The sequence below is a fragment of the Crocodylus porosus genome, unplaced genomic scaffold, assembly GCF_001723895.1.
Source record: "Crocodylus porosus isolate Cpor-Errol unplaced genomic scaffold, CroPor_comp1, whole genome shotgun sequence".
Classification (NCBI taxonomy): Eukaryota; Metazoa; Chordata; order Crocodylia; family Crocodylidae; genus Crocodylus; species Crocodylus porosus.
Genome location: NW_017728886.1, coordinates 34,858,227 through 34,870,486, shown reverse-complemented (window position 1 = coordinate 34,870,486; position 12,260 = coordinate 34,858,227).

Here is a 12,260-nt window from a genome sequence, read left to right as displayed (position 1 = left end):
TTGCTAGAAGAGAAATTTGTTCAGCAGCCTGCACTGGGCTGCCCTGGGCATTGGCATGCTACTATGTTCTCCTGGGCACCACCTGGGATAACAAGGAATAATGGCCACAAATTGATTGAGAGCAGGTTCAGGCTTGATATCGGGAAGTGTTACTTTACGGTTAGGGCTTTCAGGCTCAAGAATGGGCTCCCAAGGGAGGTGGTGCTCTCCCCTACCCTGGGGGTCTTCAAGTGGAGTTTGGATAACTATCTGGCTGGGGTATTATGATCCCATCCCTTGTTCCTGCCCAGGGCAGGGGGTCAGACTTGATGATCTGTTCAGATCCTTTCCGACCCTAGAAACTATGAAACACACTTTATATTTTCAGTTAGAATATCCAATAGTGGATTGCCTAGTTTTAAAGCAAAGAAAGCAACTTGATTGGACATTTGTTAGAAGCAGAAATGTTTACAGTGTTCAGTTTGCTTCTAACATATATTGGACCAAAACTTCAGCTGCTGGTTCAGTGGAAGCATACTAATGGGGGGCTATGTTTGTTTATTTCAGATGTAGATAGGGACCATTGAGTCCAGACACCGCCCTCATTGCCATAGTATAGGAAGGGGCAAGTAAGATTCACTCAAAGAGTTAATGCATGAAATCAACTGGAATTTTTTTTATTACAGCCTGCATGCTTAATAATGCTGATTTCTTCTTATTTAAAAGGATTACTGTTTTCCCTCCCTCGAGTTGGAGTGTTAGAAAGTACTTGGTAGGTTGCTTAGGCTAACCTTGGGAACTGTAAATAAAGGCATGTTAAAGACTTAACACATTTATGTTGATTCCTACCAATATCAGCCTAAGGAAATACTAGTTCACTTCAGTGCCTCTATTCACTTTGTACAATGCTTGTCTCTTTATTAGCCAGGCTGAAAGAGAAGTATTATTTCGGCTAAGTAACATACCAGTGTCAAAAACAGACCAAGAGCATTTTCTTTTCCAATCCATCAACACTTCATGCATATAGATGACCAGAATAAAATTCTATATTGCACAATCTACTTGTAATCCTCCTGCTCTGTTGATAAATGTCGGGAACACTGTCGGCAATCCCTTGCCTCTTGAGCAGTGATCACAGCTCTTGTTCACATGCCACATATCAGGCAGTCCCAGTTGTTGCAGACTTTGAAGTTTCAACCCCTGAGGACAAATATTGAACCAAAGTGAAAAATGATGGCTTCATGTTTATATGTTTATTTTTTCTTAGATGATAAATGCATTCCCATTTACTTAACACTTTTGGCTATAAACTTCTTTTATATGGTCTGCAAAGGAAAACCAGAGTTGAAGGATTTTCATTAACCAGTAGTGCAATGTCTCTAGTTTGTCCAGGCCTTAAATACATACTAGCTTTGAAACTGTTCAGGAACTATAAAAATATTATTTATGGTGTAAAGTATCAGACTAGTGTGTAATCACAGAACTATACCTTTTAGAGAAGCTGTACCAGCATGAAGTTAAGCACTTCTAAATGGCTTATCTTAGTGTGGTTGTTTTCTAAAAAGTAATTGCAAATGCTCTGGGTTGTGGTAGTAATATGGGTCAGAAACCATGAGTGAAGGTGACCAGGTATAACAAAAAATGAGATTTCTTAAAAAACCCAAATGTCACAGGTTAGATTTTTGGATTTAGGATTTATAAAATAAATTTGTAGCTGAAAAGTCTTCAAATTTGTAATGGTCAGATATAGAAACCTGCATTCTTATTGTGGGAATCTTGTATGATACTTTAAATATGGTTTTGTTTTAACGAAAGTATATAATACACTCTATGCTGCATGGGAACAATATGTTTAAGTTTACAAGTGACTTATATCTACTATTCTCTGGTAACTAGGTCAGATTTAACATAATTATGTAAACAAGGCAGGCAATATTGTCATTTTCCTCAAAGGCTCCCCTCATTACTTATTACAACACCTATTTCTTTTCTCACTTCTCTGCAGTATTCCTTTTGTAAATTGACTTTTTTGTTTTTGTTTGTTTTTCCTTTTTATTTTATTTTCATTTTGTTCAGTTACCCCTTTGGCTTCCTATTGTGACTTGTTGTCCAAACCCTTTTTTTATCTTCCAGCAATCGTTTTAAATTGTTGGATTGTTTTTCTTTGCCTTTATGCAAAAATGAAAATGGGGCACACCTTATTGCACCTTAAAAGCTTGGGCTAAAGAAGTTGATGATTTGAACCTCTGGAACTAGGCAAACAGTCAAAGATGCCAGATTAACTTGGTATCACTACAAAGACAAAGTATTCTAGCTTTGCTCAGAACTGGGCTCATATAAAGCCCATGTAAATCAGCACAGTTATACAAACAGGAAGGGAAAAATCAAGTCCCTTGTCTAACTTTTGTCATTGAGGGCATCTTGTCAAAAAGGCGCTTTCTGAAATTCTTAGGGAAATTTTTAGTAACAGCTGGGAAATGGAAGAGACAAGGGGTTGGAGGGAAGGACTTCACAGGACAAGGAAACCAAACAAAATTACCAATAATATTGCAATTAAATTTACACTTGTGTAAAACTGAGTAAAGCAAAGTGATATCCAATCTGATAATTAATTGCATAAAACCTCTGCGTGGCAAGATCATAGAATGGTATTATCCAAGTGCTGCCATGGTTTTTTTTTTTTTTTTTTTTTACATAATCTGATCAAAAGTAGAAGCTTTTATACTAGTCAGAACAGAAACATTTTTTAGATTAATGGGCCTATGATTATAAAGGAACTTGTGAAACCTTTTTTTAAACATTAATGAAACAGGATTGATGCTGTGAGATGAATATGATGTGACATTCATGCACTTAGTCAAATTGCTCCCAAGACACTGAACCTTGCCTGTGGAAGAAACTTTAGTTTGTATTTCTCATAGAATTAACATAAGGCACTTGGAGACCTGCATTTCAAGTAACAAAGAAGGTTCTAAAACACAGCCTGCACTTTCCTCTGATTTCCTTTGATTTTCTTTTCTGTTCTTTTTTCTTTTTTTGCTATTTAGTTCTCAGATACAAGCTGTGATAACACTTACAGCTTTACAAATTTGTGTTGTACTTTAAAGAAAATGCCTTATTTTTGGGAGAAGTATGAACCAATCCCAATCTATGTTCCTTTTGCTAACAATGTTGCTTAAAACAACCACCATGCTTACTAAAATAGTCCCAATCTGTATTATTGTCACAGGAGCACTTGGGTGCCCTGTTCCTATGAAGGAATAAGGGCTGCTGAAGCTCCTTGAGACAGCACAGGTGTTGGTTGCTGGAGCAGCCAGGCTGGTCACATGACCAGAAGGGGGCAGGACCAGGCCTTTATAACAGACCAGGCCAAAGCCTAGCAGCAGTTCCCTTTTGGCAGCCTGACGTGCACGAGCTCTGTGGGAGAGCCAAGCAGAGCAGAGATGAGCGGTGCAGCCTGAGCACCCAAGGGGCTGCATTATGGTAGGGGTGGAGAGAACCCTGACTGGGAGGCCTTTGCAAGAGAACCAGATGGGCCTAGGTCCTATGTTATAGCCAGGAGGCTTATTGTTGTGTTGCAGCTGATTGGCTTATGATTCTGGTTAGTTATTGTTATACCAGAGGACTGGGTGAGGCTGTAGGGGTGGAGGAGGCCTCATCAGGAGCTCCCCAGGGATGTGGGGTGCTCCCAGCGCCAGAGAGGGGTGCTGTATTGCGGGGCGTTTAGACCCCGGCCCCAGAAGGGGTGAACAGGAAGAGAAGCCCAGGGTAGGGTGCTACTATAGAGACGAGCACGGAGGGACAGGCCCCAGTGGGGACACCGTCTGTAGGTGGAGAGGCCCCAGGAGGGGCAAGTATATTGAGCAGACCCCAGGAGGGGGGCAGATATAATTAGTAGGCCCGAGAGGGCTAGCGGATAGAGGGGCGCCGGTTGCGTGACAAGCCCAGGGGCGCCAGTGAAGGGCACATACCAGAATCTGACCAGATAACGTCTGGTACATCTGTGAGGCTTGGGGCATGCTAAAGGGGAGGCTGGAGGCACGCATAGCCCATAAGGGTGGGGTGTACCAGGTCACTCCATACGGAACGGGGGGACAGTATAAGCATAGCACAGTGTCCAGGGCGACAAGAGGCAGCTTCCTTTCTAGAAGCATATAACAACAAGACGTGGCAGGCGAGAAAGAGGGTGCTGGATCGCCTATTTGGCACGGCAGGGGGCGCTAGAGAGATCACGGCATCTCCTGCACCCCGCTCCATGACAATTATGTTGCTCTATTCAAGCTCATCTTAGAAAATATTGCAAATTCTAAAACTTTTCCTCCCCTCTCTTCCCCCCACATTGCATCTCTCTCTAATTCTGACCTACTTCTACAATTTTTAAAACTTTTTTCCCCATTACTGTCCTAACTTGGTCTCCCTTTTGTTTTACCTTTCTGTTGCTACTCATTTTCTTTCCTTTTATTTTCCTTCCTCAACCTTTTCCCCTTAAACTGTTCACTTTTGTAACATCTCTCCTCCCCTTCATATCTGTCTTTGTTCTTTCCCAGGTCTCTTGTCACATCCATTTTTTTTTTCTTGTCTCTCATTCTCTACAATGGTAAGGAAGAGTAGTGTTGTGGCTAAGGCATAATAGTGAATTCAGCCAGTTCTATGTGCTCATATGAAAAATCGTGGTGATAATCTCCACCTCACAGATGTGTTGCAATGCTTGTTTTTTATAACTCTGAATTAATTTTGAGATTGGAAGGTGTTATGCATTGTAACAAAACTGATTATTTTTGTCCACAGAATCTCGCCTTCTGTTTGTATAGCCTAAGTATTCACATAGGCTATACGCAAGTACTGACGGCGGGGTGGAGCACAACTGCACACCACCACCACTCCACTGCTGCTGGGCTCTGGCCAGGCTGCAGCCCTATGATCCATACCTTGCTGTTATTACAGAAATTGGTGGGGCACATGTCCCCTCCATCCACCTCTGACATGTCGCCAGTGACTAGTTATGCAGTTCCTACATTACTAAAGCTGCTTGTTTCGCTTTACTGATGAATCTCTCTCCCTATTGTGTCTGGGTAGCTCTCTAGTGGCCTGTTACATACGATCTTTTAGTAGCACAGACAGCATCTGTCAGTGGCACATGGCAGATTGGGGAAGGAACAGGCAGTGCAGCAGCAGACAGGGCAGGGACCAGAAGGAAAAGCAGTAAACCAGGTAGGAAGCACAGAGAAGAAGCAGAAAGCAAAGCAGCAGATTGGGCAGGGAATTGGACCTGCACTTGGGAAAGTGCATGACTAATTTGTGACACACCTGTCAAAAAGGTTGGCTTCACTGCTTTAATGCATCTCTCTTGCCATGGGAAGTATTGTAACACTAAAATATACTTGTCAGCATATCTAGTTGCTGTTTGCCAGTAATAACTACCACAACATTTCCTGTGCCGAGTATAGGCATCCTACTGGTGAAGAAGCAAAACTTTAAATTTTGAGAGTCATACTTGTACAATAGCTGATCCAGAGGTGTGGGGACTGCACTTCTATATGGCACTGGTAGTCCAGTATGGTGACCTACACAATGGACATCTCTGAAGACTGAGGAAGCAGAACAGATGGTCAGAAACCGAGCAAGTGGCAACCTTTTATTTTGTACGTGCTGCTACAGATCAAACAGTCCAGAGAATAACCAGAAGGATATGAAGGTGGCATGGAAAAGCATTTTGCTAAACTGTATATTTTAAATGACTTGGAATAACATGTTAATGGATAACATACTATCTGCCTGTTGATTTAGGCTGTTGTGATAAATGAGCAAAATGAAGCTATTGTTGTGGTTTTGATTTGGCAAAACTTTGCTGAGCAGGGTGTTCGAGAAATCCAAGAGTATTTTGGATCAGACACCCATGTCAGTCAATCATTTAAGTTTGTGGGTTCTGAAAAAAGTGCTTCAATTCTGCCCATTCTCCCACCCCCTTTCCTTCCTCTACACCCTGAAAGGGCTTGCCAGGACAAGCGTTTACCAGGTTTACCAATGAACAAGTCAGCTATTTCATAATCTGCTTGCTTAATTGTTGGCATTTTTATTACACAGAGCAACTGATTCATCTGCTGAACTTGAAGCCAACCTGGCCAGGACCTCCAGTCTTAGGGTGGAGGAAAAAACGTATTTTCTGTCATTACATTGTTTGCTCTGTTTATGACTTGTGCATCTTCCCAAGTGCTATGCATCTCTTGTCTGCGTAGAATGCAAGCTGTGTTTGGGCAGGAAATTTCTAGTAGGTACAGTGCTGAACCCAGTGCAGAGCCATCCTTGTTGGCCCTTCAGCACTCTGTAATCAACTCCTCAAGCAGTGTCTGGAAGTGATTGATAGTCTGCATGCATGTGCTTGCTTTATTTCTGGGAATTGACTCTTCCCAGGTAGCACTGAAGATACATTTCCTACATCCCAGGTAATGCCCTAATTACCAAGCTATGGGGTATGTGCAGTTATTTCTTTCTATATCTACATATACTGTTCAACCTGGACTTAAACTTTTATCTATATTTTCCACAGAAATAGTTTATCAAAAAGTATTCCCAAACAGGTCCAATACATGTGCACCAACAAACCTGAGTGGGAGTCAGGCCACCACTATACATTATCTATTATGCAGTTACCATGTTAATTGTCCAATACATTTTGACGGGCTACATGTACAAATTAATTATGATGCCTTAAAAAGGTCCAACCAGCTATAAAGTTATTGCTAAAAATTGTGTAATAACTTTATAGCTGTTTTCTGTCCAGCTTTAAGTCTATGGTTGGGAGACTGCAGCTGTTGTGATCTCCCAGCCATGTGGCACCCCAAGTACCCAGGGGCTGGGAGATTGCAGTTGTGCCCCACAGTTGCTGGGGCTGAGTGTCCCACACCTGGTGGGACTCTCACTTCTGGTTGTGCCCCAGAAAGAGCCAGAGATGAGTCCCACACCTGACATGGGGTGCAGCCAGGACTGAGAGTCCCATTAGGTGTAAGACTCTTGCATGTGGCCAGGACCAAGAGTCATGTCATCTGCAGGAGAGACAGCCCTGGCTGCATGTGGACCCCACAGCTGGAAGCTCCATCAACAGGTGGGGCTCTCAGCTGCAGGAGCCTGGTTCTTGCCAATGCAAGGGGAATCCAGGATCAATAAGGCATGATGGGGTCTGATGTGCAGTCCCACAATCACACATGTAGCATGGTAGGAGGTGTGATTATGTGGATTGTGCATTAGATCCTATCATGCCTTTACTTGAATGTGCAAAGATGGCCCAAGTCACAGATAATGGTGGTCATGATGCTACTTGCACACTAATGACATTTTGAAGCTACTTTTCTAAGCCACTGTGATGAGCAGTGAGAAGAGATAAAATGAGATGTGGAAATGGTGCCTGGTTTATGTGTATGTGAAAAGATCTGGATCAAGAAATAGTGAAACGTGCAGTACTTCATACAAACTATTCCCAGCCCTTCTTAAGATGCAGTAAAATAGGAACAGATTTTATACATGGGTTGGCTGTTAAGCTGATTCCATATGGATGCTGCTGGCACTGCTTTGCATGTGTATAGAATCACCCTGCCAAACACCTCCACCATAGAGTACCTGCCCTCTGTTGTTCACATCACTACAGACTTCTCTGGATTTATAAACATCTTTTTGCCTCACTTTCTTATCTGCTTATAGGGAATGATATCTGCACTTTTAAGGCAGCAGAAAGACTCTGATGCTTAGCATTTGTATTTATTACATGTATCCCTGTATTTATTAGCCATCTTTCCCAAACATGTAACTTAGATGTATATCTGTATGTGTCTAATGAGTGTGTGATGTATATACCAGAGGGTATAAAAAATGATGGTAGTATACACAGTACATTACTCATACTCTGAACTCTTTTAAATTCCAGAAACATTTCTACTAAACAGCAATCTTTCTCATTAATATTCTGAACTTTTAAGATTGGTAGCATCAGAAATAAGTAACTCCACTAATATCAGTATGTGCAAATTTTGTAAGAGCTTTATTCAAGCCACTTGTAAATGCCAGTAATGACGTATGGTGTCCTTGAATGTAGAAGAGCCTAGCTGTGACCACTTAGAATACGCTCTATGTAGAATGTAAAGTCATCCGTGAAGCCAACTTATCAATAATATTGAAACTTTTCTTTACATAGATGCATCTGATGCCTTGCCAACATCATGACTGTACAAGACCCTCAGTAGAGGAAAAGGGTATTCAGTATGATGTGTGATGGGGCCCATTGTTTTCACAATTAGAGACCTACATGTATCAACACTTTTCATTCTGACTTTAATGCTGGCTGCTTCTGCTGTTGGACAATAGATGGAACTCTTTCCTTCATGGATTGTTTTAAGGTCAGTCTGCAGTGCCAGTACTATGTGGGGTGTAAGGAAATATTTTCTTTTTCTGTTCAAGCCTTTTGGGTATGAAAAACTAGACTTTACTGTCAAGGGGTCTCAGAAGTCACGACGCACTGGTAAGCTGGCAGGAGGAGGATACGAAGAGAGCTGTCTGAGGGCATGTAAGGTGTTGTACAGTGGGTGTGTCTACATGAGGCATTTACTGTCTAATTAGTAGACTAATTAGCTGCTCAGTAAACATTGCACATTTACACGTGCAACCTGTTAGGTTGGTGTAAACTAATTTACTCCGCAGCAGGATAGCATTTGTAAGCACAAGTACTTTTCTGCTGCAGAGTTGTTTTTTTTTTGTTTTTTTTTTTTACTCCACAGCAATGCACAAGTAGATGCTGCCCAGTAGGCTTGGGTAAGAAGGTGCTTCAATGTGGGGGCTGCCTGCCAGCTAGCCCCATACTGAAGCACTCTTGTGCACCAGCCAGCCCCTCTGCAACATGCTGAGCTAAGACGGACCAGCTCCACACTGGCAGACTGACCGCCGGCCCCTCCCCTCCCCCCGCGGCCTCCTGCCAGCCAGGCTGCTCCAGCCCAGCTCAATGTGCTGTGTTCCTGGGTGCACATGCAAACAGTATGCCTGGAACAATAAGCTCTGGTATGATAAGCACTAGAGTTAATTTCTTCGCATAAATATGCATGTGTAGATGTACCCACTGTGGTATGGATTTTACTTCAACAGGTATGCTAATTGCAATTTATTTGCAAAGTTTTACATTTGCTTTCCCCGATGTATAAATTGTGGGGGACACCCACCCTTGCACTGGCACCTCCCGTCTTGCCTGGGGTTAGAGCCAGGAGCCCTGTGCCCCTGGGCAGCAGCTGCATCCTCCAGCATGAGGAATGGCTGGGTGCAATGCCCACCGCAGGGAGGAGAGCTGGGCTCTCCCACCTGCCCGCCTGGCAGAATTCTCAGTGTCCAGGGCAGAGCTGCAGCCAGAGCTGCCAGAGCACAGCTGGGACCTTTCCCGCAGCCTCTCCCATCCCACCCAGCATCAGAACTGGGAGCCCCGCATGCTGCATGGCCACCACCACAGTCCCACCACCCCATGACTGGCCAGTAACTGGCACTTCTAGCTTACTGGCACCCCTCATGGCAGTTAACAGGGATTTTACTGTATTTCTCTTTTCAAAGTGTTATCTTAATTTAAGATTAATACTTATTTAATATCGATAAAGATGCATCAGGAGCTACTTATATCTGAATGAAATTCTCTTTCAGTATATGAAGTGTCAACTTAGACATAAGGAAGTACCAATAAAGGATAGCAACAGGAAAATATGAATGTCAAAAGGAGAAATGGTCCAGATCCTCAGCTGGTGTTTCATGTGGTATTCTCCATTGAAGTCAATAGAGCCATGCAAATTATGTAAACTGAGCATTTGGCTGAGGAGTGGGTCAAACTTCATGACTATTGGCTATTTTGCCCTTTTTATGAAGAAGTTTTGTGGTTCTACCTTAAAAACTAACTTCAAAATTAAGCGTGACTTGTATTTGTTTCTTAAAGAATGTGGTACTAAACCTGTTTATTTGCATGGAGAGATGATGTTCTTTCAGCCCTTAACAGCCAGCCCACATACTAAATCTACTCCAGCCCTGTCTTGTCTTCTCATACATTTGGTTGTATCTCTGCATTTCAAAAGAGTGAACCAGCTTCATTAATATTTACCTGTAGTTCGAACTCAGTGCCAGAAAAATGAAATTGTATGGCTGCTTGCTGATGTGGAACCTGCCTCCCCCCAAAAAAGGAAAAAACAAAAAAACCCAGCATTTTATTTTAAACTGGCGTGCTCCTGCACTGAGCGCAGCACATGTCCAATAGAGGCATTGCGATAGTTCGACCCAGTCTTTCCAAGTGGCTGAATAGATCAGGTGCTCTAGTGGTGCTTTTATCTAATAGTAATTGAATCAGCTATTAGATAAAAGCACCAAAAAGTTTTGCTGAAGCTCATGATCTTATATGGATACTGCAGAGCTGGGTCAAAGTAACGTGCTGCTGCTTCTGCTAAAGCACATTTCCAACCCCTTCTCTCACCCCGACACACACATATACCTGTCAGTGCCCTATGTGACAGTTGCAGTGGCTTAATTGGAGATAATGCCTTTTAAACTGTTCATCTTATTCCAGACTAGAAAAATCATATGGACACTCCTTGTTTGGTTTAAATCAGGCTTTTTTTCTAGTTTGGATGAAGTAGTTTTATGAATAAGTTTTAAGCTAAATTTAAAGAGGTATAATTTAAACTGAAATTGGAATGACGGCCAACAGACTAGCACCATTTGTTTTAAAGATAGCTTATATTAAATAGTATCATTTTATTGGGAAGGCACTGCCTAAAATAGCCACCCAGGCAAGATTACAGTCAGCTCAGTGTTACACACCCAATCATAAGGGCAAGGTGAATGTGAGCAGAGTGGATGCTACATTTAGTTTAAGCTTCAAAAGAGTGCACTTGGCACCAAGTTAGAATTAATGGGCTATCAAATTGTCTAAGCAAACCAGTTCTTTGATTAAGTGGAATCCAAAACTATCAAAAGAAATGCAACAAATTTATTAATGTAATTTAATGCTTGAAAATGGGTGTGAGGAGTTATACTGGAGCTTTAAAAGAAGAATGATTAGTATCTGTATATGTAAACATATTCCAGATGGTCTGAATGTTCCTGTTAGGACTGTTTCATGTTCTGGATCTTGGATGTTGGCTCTATATATGTAGTAGAGTATTGGAGGTGCAAAACACTTGCAACATTCTCCATTTCCATAGCTTTGTATGAAGGCCTGGGCCCCACCACATAAATTAAGATAATTTTATCATTCAGTATATTGGGGGTCAATTGTCTCCATACACTTACCAAATTATACATCAAAACCACTTGCAATTCATCTCTAAGAATTTGAGGCTTGTTATTTTTTAACTGATCACCCTTTAAATAATCATAATGGTTGCAGTTGCTATCAGAGGCCAATTTGATGCTAAGTTAAAACTTTCAGTTTCTTGTATCCTTATATTTAATGGGTAGCTATATGTGATTGTATCTTTGAAACAGACTTTGATATGTTAACATAAAAGGAATTTTAATCGTTGGAAACAATGTAAATGTTTAGAAAGATGTTTATTTAAAAAGATAGCCCTTGGGTTCTGAGTTTGTGGTCAACCCCTCCTCCCCAAACAATGAAACGGTAAACAAAACAAAACACTGAAGATTTCCTGAAGTTGTATTAAAATAATAGAAGCTATATTTAGCAGGTGTGGGAGGTACCCACCTAGCCATGTGCATGTCCATACCTGTCTGTATGCACTTATTTTGTATGCCAGCGGTAATATGCAGTAAGGCAAATTTTCAAAAACACAGATATACTAAACAAGATATATTAGAAACCATTTCACTTGCAAATGTTTCTGCTTTCTATAGTTAACTCCTTTTTTCATTACAAGTCATCAAATGAGCTGGAACTAGATAATTCGTTTTGTAATTTAACATAGCGTTTTTTTTCCCCTTTAATTTTGATTTAGTTTTTAACAGGTATATTTGGAAAATGTAATCAATGGTGACAAAAGTTTTCCTCCTGGTAGCAGAGATTAACAGTGTTTTCCCCTAAATGTGTTATTGCATAATTGTCATTTACAAGGAACATCTATTACCTAAACACTGTTGTAGACAGGAGTAGATTAAATAGAAAATTCATCTAGTTGGTGCAGTAACACCAGTCTTTCCTTTCTCCCTTCTTAAAAGATAGCAGAAATTAGAACTGTGTGAAATTTTGGCAGCCATTTTGTTTTGGAGGTGTTTCGGGTCATTTTGGCACCTGAAACACTGAATCCAATTTGAAACAG